The sequence below is a fragment of the Mauremys reevesii genome, linkage group 1 (assembly GCF_016161935.1).
Source record: "Mauremys reevesii isolate NIE-2019 linkage group 1, ASM1616193v1, whole genome shotgun sequence".
Taxonomy (NCBI): Eukaryota; Metazoa; Chordata; order Testudines; family Geoemydidae; genus Mauremys; species Mauremys reevesii.
In genome coordinates, this window is record NC_052623.1 from 76038198 (window position 1) to 76050853 (window position 12656).

A 12656-nucleotide genomic window follows, 5' to 3' on the forward strand; every position below is an offset into this window, starting at 1 on the left:
GATATCTACAGTTCTGCTAGTACACATGTGCTCCCTGGCAATGGACTGGCTCAGTCAGTGGTGGGACTTTCCACTGCCCCCTAGGCCAGACAAGGACATCCACTCAGGGATGCATTCTTACACAGGTACAAACATGTTATGCATCATTGAATGTACTGAGGTACAGCCCCTCTATGCATTACGGCATTGCCTTTCTAATCATGCAGGACAAATAAGTACCCATCAAACTGTCTATTCATTGTATTGTCCTTTCATATTGTCTATCCATCATATTGTTTATCCATCATATTGTCCTTTTATACTGTCTTTAGGCTGGGTCTGCCTGTTCCTTGTTATCTGTGTGGGATGTGTTCGTATCAGGCTGTTCTGTTACCAATCTGGCATACATTCATTTTATTAGTGCTTTCATCTGTATATGTGCTTTTTAGCAGCCTTTCTCTTGCCAACTTCTGTGAGCAGGGCCTGCCTCTAGCTCACAGCCTAACTTTGCTTTATGTTAGAAATGTCTTGACCATTACTTTAGTTCAGGCCTCAGGCCTCATACCGGCCTCTGATACCAAGGGTTTATGTCTCAGGGCCTCATCTTACTACAGTTTGAAAATGAGGTCTGGGTCTGGTACTACTCTACTGTCCATGAATGCCAGCTGGGCAAGGTGATAAAGAGTCATATCTCCACCTGAAGTTCCTTCCTGGTCTATTTTACCCTTTGGTAATCAGGCTTCTCTGAAACCCTCTGCCTAAATTCTGTAATACCTTAACCATGCTACCCCCACCATATATAGCATAAATCCTTGTTATTAAGTCCTCAAACCCGAACAAGAAAATACACGTCTTGGGGCACCTCACACAAAATATAATTGTGTAAATGTAAAAGGTTGCAGATCACTTCAAGAGTTAGGGCACCTTAGGTCCGTGGGGTTTGTCCTCATCTTTTGTGGGGGGGTGGAAGGTGTTATTTGCCCTCTCCTCTATCTGGTCTTCCCAGAACAAGGCAAATAAATTCACAAATTCCCATATTTTCCTTAACCCCTTTAGACAGATGATTCCCAAGTGGGAGATGGTCCCTCAAAAGCTCTAGTGGAAATAGCTGCCGTGTCCCCTGCCTATGTTTTGTTAGGAACGATGATCCCTAATTGCTCCATATTCCCTTGAAGGATATCAGCCCCATCCCAAATCTGTGATATCTGAGAGGCTGCCCAACCTATGGGCCACCCACTGTCCACTATAGTGGCACCATGTGACCCCCATCCCTCTCCCCAGAGGCTAGTGGGGGGGGCAGTGCCAAAGGCCTGACTCTAGCAGAACCACCCAGACACATAGGGCCCTTCCCAGCCCCTGCAGCAGAATAACTTAATTCCCTCCCCTGCCCCCCAACAACCTTCTCTTCTAGCAGGAGAAGTGAGGGGTGTGTGACAAAAAACCTAGCTCTATCAGGATCATGCCAGCCACTGTAGCAGCACTATGTGGCCCCTGCCCAACCTGTATGAAGGACGGGGGAGTCAGCATGGTATCCCTCCCTAAAGGGGCTCCTGCTGTGATAGTGAGCAGAGCCCCCATTCAGGGGGAATGACAGAGATACAAACCCCACAGAGGGACGAGACCCCCCCACCAGGGCAGACCCTCTGCCCTTCTGGAAAAGGGACTCAGAATTTGCACTGGCCTGCCTCTGAATCTTGAAGACTGCTGCTCCTGGGAGCTTTCTCTGCTAGAACAGAGCCAAAAGATGCTTCACATGGACCCCAGGCTAGGTTAAATCTTGGGAGCTGGGGAATGCTAACCAATCAGAACCCCTCTCCCCTAGCTTGTCAAAGGGTTCCAAAGACTCCAAGGGGTACGAGCTATCTATCATCCCTTGGCGAGTGTCTCCTTCCCTTGCTGCTGGGACTGGCCTCCTTTCATCACTGGTCCCATCAAGTTTCTGCACACATTGATACGGGTGGGTGGCATTTGCAGAGAAAGTCCTAGGACATTTCCATGAAGACTTTGTCCTAAGAATATGAGTAGTAAGTAGGAGTATAGTCTTTTAAAGTACATACATACTCCAAGTAGTGACACAGCATTATGGGGAACTCACATCCTGCAGTGATTTCTGAGCTCAGTTTACAAATACAAAGGATTTCTTTTCTAACCAGCAGCCCTGGAAGTGGAACTGAGGCTCTGAGATTCAAACAGGATTCTTTCTATCATGTACATCATCACCAGTAATAAATTTCAGAAGGTCAAATCAGGCTGTGAGCTACCCCATTGCTTTCCAATTATGGCCTTAGTGACAGCTGGAATTCCCATTGCCATCTATGGGTTTTCACAGATGTAACTAATTGGAATTTAGTAAACAATTTTGTTGATGATGCACAAAATGGAATAGAAACTGCAGCTTAGTCATTCTTAGCTGTGATGGCTGGGTAGGGCTAGTAGAAATAAAAAGCAGCAAAAACTGACTTTTGTCACTGAAGTCAGCAAATGACTTTGAATATATATATGAAAGAGATCTGTCAGGTAAGGAGTTGGGTTTTTTTAACTCAGGTTCTACTCTGGAAAGTGACTATTTAAAATACCTTTTGGGTCACCTTTGTATAGACTTTACCAGTTTTTCATGAAAAGAATATTTTTAAAATGTAAATTGAGTAAAGGCTATTTTTCTTTAAATCATTTTCAACTTAAGTTTTCCACGTTTTTCTGCATGATGTAATTTGGGATGCAGCTGAGCTTCTTATCACCGTCCCAGTTCCCTCATCCAATGGGAGTAAAACTCCATACATTTGTAGAATTAGTTACAAGATGGAGAACATGGCATTCTGGTAATAAATAATACATGCATTTGTACAGTCCATTTCAACTTGAGTCCCAAAGCTCTTGTTTTCTTTATATTGAGACTAATTCTAACTTACAAATAATGATGTAAATTGGGAGTAACGCCATTGAAGTTACAAGAGCTACACCACTATAAATTGAAGGTAAGCAAGATCAGACATAGGTCCATTAGTATTAGTGATACATTAAAGCTTTTAAACTTATTACCTGACTTTGTGCTGATACCTCTGATAAAAGCACTCTTCAGCAAATACTAAAATAATGTAGGTGGTAAAAACTAAATCCAAAATGTTAGCAGCTATTTAAGCAAGTGAGATTGTCATGTTGCATGAAAATTAGGCTCTGTCTGGATTCTAAACTGAAACATCTTCTGTTTGAAAATGTGAGTCAGGTTTTCACATGTTTGGCTCATCTGAAAGTTTGAAGAACTATCTTGTAAGCAGGTAATTTATCAGGAAAACAAATACCCTATTCATTATATGCTGGCATATTGTATTTATTTTTGAGATGTTCTGGATCCAGAATACTCTTAGTAAAAAGCTGCTTTCTTGATTATTTGTATCTCTAATTATCCAACAAGCAGAAAGCCAGCAGTCACACACATCCCGCTGGAGTCAATGGGCTTTGTCCTGCAGCTTTGCTTGAGTAAAGGCTGCTGTATCAGATGCAGAGCAATTTGCATGCATACCTAAGGGCAAAAATTAGCTGTAAATGTCTTCATTGGGTTGCTGAGCTTTATAGTTAAAAGAATTTCCTAAAGATAGTTAATGCCAAGATTGAAAAATAATTGACTGAATGCATCTGTGATCAACAGAAAGAAACCTCCGAGAATCCCTTAGCAATGTAATTAAGGAAATGAACTCCATGATGTTCCATTTTTTTTTTGTTATTTTTTTTGTTATTTTTTTCTGGCTGCACTTTCTCCTCAAATATATACAATTATAACTGGATTTCTTATTCCTATGCAGCTTTATTAGTGAGTCTCATCATCATATTGTTGGAAATGATTGTGATGTGACTGATGTAACACAACATGACAATACATCAGGTTGAAATTGTGCAGAATATATATGCTTTTAGTTCTCTCTTTTAAAAAAAGCACCATTTTTGTAATTAAACTGTAATTAAATCTTTGCTAAAGCAAACAACTCAGAATACAAAAAAATTACAGAATATGCATGCACTTCAGATTTTAAGAATTTTTAAAGCATTAACAAAAAGTATTCATTGTTTTCATTTTTAAAAGCCAGTATTTTTGGATGATAAATATCCATTTGGAAAATAAGATTTTTTATTTATGTTTTTACAGAAAATTTGACTTTTAATTTAAAAAAACCCTCACAAATATGGAAAAAAAAGTTTTTTAGCTGAAAAGTTCTGAGTTTTTGGACAAAACTTTTTCTGTGTGGGGGGGAGTGAGTTTTTTGACAAAAAGTCAAAACTTTTGGGAGAAAGTGGACCCATTCTATGAAAACTTTCATTTTGTCAAAACCCATTTTTTTCCCATTGTAAAATAGTTCTCATAGAAAATTTATGACCAGCCCCTCCAGGAATAATATAATAGTTCAATATATTGAAGAATCCACATTTTGCAAATTTCTCATTACCAGAAAGAGGTGAATTTTTTTTAAAGTGTTTGAAAATGTTTTAGCCTAAACTGACATGAAAAAGTACACCTTTCCATTTTGGGTGCACTGAAATATTGCTTTCTCATGATGTTTCTTGTATCCAAACTGGCCTAAAACTGAATGGCTACACTGTTCCCATGAACGCTAGTAGTGCTGTGAGAGCATGTTTTTTACTAAATCTTTCAGAAATGGTAGCTATCCATTTTCTGGTCCAAAAATGGACTTGTTCCTGAACCTACAAACCCAGGGGAAAGAAGAATCTGTTCAACCATTCATTTATCACCTCTTTCAAATTGTGCAACAGATTGCATGCAATACTACTCCTTGCTGCTGCTGTGGAACAAACTCTTACCTACCTATTCTTCCTGTCCACGTTTCCACTGCCAAAACTGTCCCACTGAGGGCTTGTACACATAAAGCCAAACATTGACCCAGTTGAAGTTCACAGGAAATCTGCTATTGACTTCAATAGGATATAGATTTGCTTCACACTTGTTTAGAGGAACCTTGTGAGATTGTTTTTTATGGATTATATTTCCCACATGCTTCTCAAAGGCAGTACATGAGATTACATTAAACAGAGCTCAAGCATTTTTGTTGATCTTTATATAAAACAAGAGGGTTGAGTAGTTGGCATGGTAGAATTTGTGCCAGGCCAGTAGGGTACAGTATAGAAGAAAAACACGGCAGGGCAAATAAAAGCAGCAGGAAGATTTAAAAGGCAGAAAGAGTTTAGAAGATAAACTACATACACAATTGCACATACAAAACATCTACAGCAGATATAGCCATATCAGAATAGTCTCCCTCACTGCTCTTGTCCCAAAGTAGTACCACACTATTACCCATAACAACTGAGACAGCAAACTGCAACAGTAGTGTAAAAGTCTCGGCATTGTCAGAAACAGTAGTTCAGTGTGGATTCTGCAGGTGCTTCTGTTGCTGCTCTGCCTACTGATCAAAGGAAGCACTTGCCCTAATAGTATACTCTAGGAGGAGATGAATTCCCCTCTATTTCATCAACTCTCTTAATCATTGTCCTAGTAATCCTCCCTGCTACTATTACTTATGGCATCTTTGGAACCAGACCTACAAATTTACTGATGAAATGATGTATCAGAAAACTCTTCTTTGCCAAATTTGGTGCAGCAGCTTTTTCTCTGTGGAATAATGATGCTCCAGCCACTGTTACTGGCAATAATTTCTTTTATTTTAAGGATGGTAAATTAGGCCTGAATGCCCAAAAGGGATTTAGGATTTGTGAGGTTAGGTGCCTACAGGGTTGGGCAGGATTTGTGTGGATTACAGGAGAGCCAAAAGTGGGGTTAAGTGCCAGACATACATACCTAAATCTGGGTTTTAGGCACCTAAATAACTTTTGTTAATCCCACCTTTAGATCTAAATTTTCACATGATAGCTCTCTGAGAACTGCAGACAGAGGACTGAATAGAGGAGAGGTGAACACTGCAGAAGAAACCATGGAATGCTGCAGCCATTGGGCCTGGTTCATACAATTGGCTGCAGACTTTGATAACATGGTGTCTTTTGGAGAAATGTATTTTTTTGTGCATGTAGAACCACCTCAGCTGCTTCCACTGCTGTCTACCCTCTTGATTTTGAACTATAATTGTGCCTACTCTACTCATGTTGGCAAGTACTTAGGAGGCATGGATCAGGGCTCACGTCGCACTCCCCATCAATAGCTGGTCCAAGCTGGGGAACCTAATGATCCAAACAGTGGACGACATTCGGTGATGAATCCTGGTCATGTGCCACCTGAGGAGCATACATTAAGAAGAATGGGAGTACTTGTGTGTGAAAGGTCTAAATGGGAGAAAATATGGCACATTTTAGCCTTTTATCAGGAAAGTTCTTATGCCACAACAGAACAAAACAAAACCTTAGTGGGATATAACTTTTGAATAATGATAGTGCATGCTAATAGTAAATGTGAGGCTTAATTAGAATCTCAAATACAAGAAGAATACCAGACATGAGGATTTTTTTTTCCTTCTGACTGGCTCAGAGACAGCACTCTCCCACTGAGACAATGAGTCAGAAAGTTTCCTGCTGACCCGCCTGAACGCATAGGCTAGGAAGCTGAAAGGTTTTGGTAATGAAGCAGAAAAAGAGGAGCTAAACATTTATTATAGGATTGAGAATTGGGATTCAGGACCAGACTGTCCTATTAAAGGGAGAACTCAAGGTGGGGCTTTGAGAGAAGATATAACAGGTAATGTGAGATGGACTGTGGTGCAGAGGCATTCATTATAAAACAAAGATTAACAGAACGAAGTGCTTAATGAGACAGCAGCCATGTGTTTCCAAGCAAAACAAATGGACAAGCATCTACTGTCTAAAGTATTAGTCTTTCAGACTAACTTAAGGAGAATGTGACCTAATAAATATTGGTGATTCTTTGTGTTAGAAAACGTTTTTTTAGGTTTGTTAATATGCAACAGTAAAATAAAGGGTTCATTTTCAAAGGCAGAGGCAATCTAAACCAAATCAAATGCAGACAATACAAATCCTTTAAATATATCAAAAGCAAGAAGCCCGTGAGAGACTCTGTGGATCTGCTAGCCTGCTAGGGAGCTATTAAGAAGAAGGACATTGTGGAGAAGCTAAATGAGTTTTTTTCCTTTAATCTTCACCACAGAGGATATTGTAGAGATGCCTAATGCAAGCTTCTTTTCAGGTTTTTTTTTTTAAAGGATACTATGAGAAGATTAAGTTTCAAAAAAGAGATGAAGAAACAACCTGAAAAACTGAAGAGCAACAACTCACCAAGACAGTATGTTATACACTCAAACTTTGAAGAAATTTTAAGAAACAAATGACTGAGCTGCTTACAAAAAATTAAAGTATTTATGAAAATAAGTTATTATCTCAGACATCTGAAGGTCTGTATTGTCTCATATGTTCCTGCAATCACTTATGTGCAACTTTATGCACTGTAATTTTCTTTAAAAATGGCGGTATCCTCACAGATATTTAAATATTAGGAATGCACTTGCCCCTTTCAAGCTTTGTGGTTGGGCCTGAATTCAGAGTGGCAAAATGAAGCTTGCATGAAGCTTGCATTATGCTACAGTGTCTGAAAAGGAAGAGCACCCATAGCCTAAGTCTTAAAACATCCCAGGGCTTCATCCTGCACTACCAGTGTCAATGGAAACATTGTCACTGACTTTATTGGGCTCTTGGATTAGACAGTAGGATATATCACTACATGATGCTTCCAACACAGACACACAAACCCAGAACAAATATCATTTTTTAAATCAGAAAATCTTAATATTGAACAAAATTAATGATCCCTTGCTCTCACTAAAATATCTATATAGCAATGTGAAACCTTCCCTTTTGCTTCTTTCCACTTTGTACCTCTTTATCCTCTGTTTCTCCTTACTTTTTGGACAGTGGGTCTCAAACTTTTTTACTGGTGACCCTTTTCACATAGCAAGCCTCTGAGTGTGACCCCCCCCCCTTATAAATTAAGAATACTTTTAACACCATTAAAAATGCTGGAGGCAAAGTGGGATTTGGGGTTGAGGGTGACAGCTCGCGACCCCCCATGTAATAACCTTGTGACCCCCTGAGGGGTCCCAACCCCTAGTTTGAGATGTTCTGATCTCCATTATTCTTCATCTTTTTAACTTTCTTCCCTATTGTCCTGTGATTGTGGGACAAGGGTGTTCATACTGGATTCACATTAGGAAGAAAAAAGAGAACATCTTTGCTCCACATACCTACACAAATTCATCAGCTGGAATGACAATTCCACTGAAAATCAATATAGAGAAAAAAACCAACTTTCGAAGGTTGTCAATCAAATAGTTTGGTGCAGGTAGTGAGTTCAGAAAAATAGTCCAATTTATGATCACTAGCCTACCTGAATGAACTGCAGTATGATCAATTCCAAGTATATCTTATAATCATTCTTGTTTAACCATTCCTTTCTTCCCATATTCCTCTTCTCACATTCTTGAATTTTCAATCAAATAATCATTAACAATAATCACATGCAGCAATAGGAACTTGGAGCACCCAGCACCCTCTCAGCTTTAATATTTGTGCAGTAAGACTCATCATAAATATTCACATTTACCTGACATCATAAGCTGATACTGTAATGAATAGAATATACGGTATACCTTAATTGTATGTGGTATAAAGAGCTATGCAATATTTTCTGTGTACAGTGCCTGTCTCCAGAGGGCAATGTTATTTTGTGATGGAGTTGATGAAGCATTTTAACAGAGGAGAAACATGCAGTGCTCTCACATTATAGTACAACTATACAAAATTAAACATTTTTTTCACTTTTCATTATAAACTTAGGGTGAAATCCTGGCCCTCCTGAACTCAATAGCAAAACTGCCATTGACTTCACTGGGGTCAGGATTTCATCCATAGCTTTGCTTGCATTACACAAGGCAGTTAAAAATAGAGCCGTGTTCAACTGGTACTGCAGAAGTACACAAAATCAACCTTGCCTTGAGTTCCCCTAGGTTTTGGACTTCAGCCCTCATAAAATGATGACCCTCCTCTCCCCCACTTAACGGCCCCAGTTCCCCTAGGTTTTGTACTTCCTTGCCCCCACTTAACAGCCCCAGTTTTCTCCTGTAAAGTTCCCTGAGATCTCCTTAAAACTTCTAAGTTATGCAGAGCAGATTGGTCTAACTTGTGTGGAGAAGAGAATGCTGCTGTCAAGGGCAGGAAACTTCAGCCATCTGGATTAGTCAAATTCAAGCCTTCAAGCAAATCAGCAGGGTTTGAATATCTGCCAGTTCCTTAGGACTGAATAATGCAGGGTTCACATAGGCTTACTGACAATTAGATAAGTGTGGCTTTTGCAATAGGTGAGATACCAGTAATACCTAAAGCAGTGTAAGGAATTTAGTTCCTGTTTTGCCTTACCTTCTGAAGACATTATCCATGGTGAGAGAAATATAGTACCCTGAACTTAGGTCTTGAAAAGAAACGTGTAGGGTGGTGTTTGTTTGTTTTGTGTAGGTTTTTTTCCTTAAATGTTGTTGTCAAGTGGAAGATCAGTTAGTGAAATCCTGATTAAACTAAGGGCTGGTCTACACTAAGGGGAAAAATCGATATAAGATACGCAACTTCAGCTACGTGAATAACGTAGCTGAAGTCGAAGTATCTTATATCGATAACTTACCCGTCCTCACGGCGCGGGATCGATGTCCGGGGCTCTCCATATCGACGCCGCCACCGCCGTTCGGGGCGGTGGAGTTCCGGAATCGATAGAAGCGCGTTCGGGGATCGATATATCGCGTCTAGATGAGACGCGATATATCGATCCCTGAAAAATCGATCGCTACCCGCCGATACGGCGGGTAGTGTAGACGTAGCCTAAGTCAATGCCAAAAGTGTCATTGACTTCAGTGGGGCCAGGATTTCAACCAAGATCTAGATTCAACTTCCAGGTTTTAGATGATAACATTTTTACAATACTTTAATGCTTTGGTTTTGTTCTGTATAATATTATATTAATGTTTTCAGCATACTTATGACTTAATCAGGGGACCAATCCTAAATTTCCTTACTCAGATGAGTTGTCCTTACACTGATTTCCTTGTTTCTCCTCATGTGTTTATCTTCTTGGGTGAGGAATGATCAGGTAATCAAGGGATGCAGCTTCAACTGTTACAGTATACTTAGTCCACATTTTGATACGTGTATACTGTTTACATTGTAACATATTTCTATTTTAACTACATCGTCTAAGTCCAACCCTGTGTGGTCCAGTGCATTAAGTTATGTTCCGAAACATAAAACCACATTGTTCTTTCTTAATATTTTGACAGGTAAATTATTTAATTTTTCATTCACTTTAATGCATGTGAAACAATGATTTCATAAACTACCTATATGTAATGATAAACTTTTATTATTGAATATGTATTAATTTCTATGATAAGTTCCACTGTGCCATTTTTCTATAGATAAGTAAATAGATATGCCACTGCACATGATCTGACATGAACTGAAGTGATGGAAAATACATTAAGGGAGTGAACAGATTTGATTAAAATAGATGGATGTGACATTCAATATTCAAAAGTTTATTTCAAAATTCATTTTGCATTTTCATCATAAAACTACAGTAGTTTGTCAAGTTTATTTGATGATACCTGAACTTTAATAGTACTTAGTGCTAGAAGAAATAAAAACTAATAGGTTTGAAACCAACACTAAAAAAGGCTTGGTCATATGATTCTCAAACTGTTTAAGTGCATGGTTACCTTTTAAGTATGTGAGTCATCATGTTGGGATGACTCATATGCTTAAAATTAAATATGTGCATATGTGTCTGGAGGACTGGAGGCCAATACTTTAATTTAAGAAGAGGTTGAAAACAATATTAACAACTTATTTAATAAAAGCAGCAAAGAATCCTGTGGCACCTTATAGACTAACAGACATTTTGCAGCATGAGCTTTCGTGGGTGAATACCCACTTCTTCGGATGCAAGTGGTGGAAATTTCCAGGGGCAGGTTTATATATGCAAGCAAGAAGCAAGCTAGAGATAACGAGGTCAGATCAATCAGGGAGGATGAGGCCGTGTTCTAGCAGTTGAAGTGTGAAAACCAAGGGAGGAGAAACTGGTTTTGTAATTGGCAAGCCATTCACAGTCTTTGTTTAGTCCTGAGCTGATGGTGTCAAATTTGCAGATGAACTGGAGCTCAGCAGTTTCTCTTTGAAGTCTGGTCCTAAAGTTTTTTTGCTGTAGGATGGCCACCTTAAGATCTGCTATAGTGTGGCCAGGGAGGTTGAAGTGTTCTCCTACAGGTTTTTGTATATTGCCATTCCTGATGTCTGATTTGTGTCCATTTATCCTTTTCCTTAGAGACTGTCCAGTTTGACCGATGTACATAGCAGAGGGGCATTGCTGGCATATGATGGCATATATTACATTGGTGGAAGTCTGGACCTATACATTGAATGCTTCCGCCGACGTGCACAGGCAGAAATTGTGGAAAAACAACATCGCTTGCCTCACAACCTAAGTCGTGCAGAACGCAATGCCATCCACAGCCTCAGAAACCATCCTGACATTATAATCAAAGAGGCTGATAAAGGAGGTACTGTTGTCATCATGAACAAATTACAAAACCAGTTTCTCCTCCCTTGGTTTTCACACTTCAACTGCCCCAGGAAATTTCCACCACTTGCATCCGAAGAAGTGGGTATTCACCCACGAAAGCTCATGCTGCAAAACGTCTGTCGTCTATAAGGTGCCACAGGATTCTTTGCTGCTTTTACAGAACCAGACTAACACGGCTACCCCTCTGAAACTTATTTAATATAAAATTGTGGCTTTACCAGAAGCAGCATCACTAATTTACGTAATGAAGAAATTTGACAGATTAATTTTAATGTATTACAAAAATCAATATGTATTGAGTTTAACTTAACTGTTAAAAATAATTATTTGGGTATTGGCAAACAGGATGGCACAAATCACAAACTTTCAATGAGTATGAAGGCATGATATAGTGTGTGCCCTTTAATTTTCTTGTTATTATTTTTGTCACATTAGAACATTGTGAAATGTTTTTAAAAGGCTCTAATATTAAGTTTTCAGGATTAATTGGTACACATCAAACAGTCAGAAAAGTATATTTGTCTACACTTGTTTACACGTCAAACACTAATATCAACAGGCTGACATTATAACTCTGTGCTAGACACAATGATACAGTATAGTTCACATACCTTGAGCAGAAAATCATCAACAGTGCTGTGATGCCCTGCAGAAATGTAGTCAGCCCTCACAGATTTTTGTTCATGGTAGGCACATTAAAAATTCATTCATATTTCTGTCTTTTCCACCTCTGTTTTTCTACCTGCTTAAGTATTGTTATATTAAATACTAATAGATCCAAAGGATTGCCTATGGTATCTGGTTGTTTGTAGAAGATAAAAATCTTTCACAGTTGTTTGTACCAGTCTTCTTCATAAAGACAAAGCCTTTTGTATGATATTTCTAATGAATTATGTTGTACATCATTCTTGATTAATGCAATTTGTACCATGCTATACCAATGAAATTAAAAATATGGTTACTCTGCTGCAGTGAATGAATATCATGAGCACAATCACTAATTATATCCTATGTTTTCTTTTCTGATGAGACAATGACCTGAAGCACACAGCTACAACTAAAACATAGGAAGGCAGGAATTTCCTTA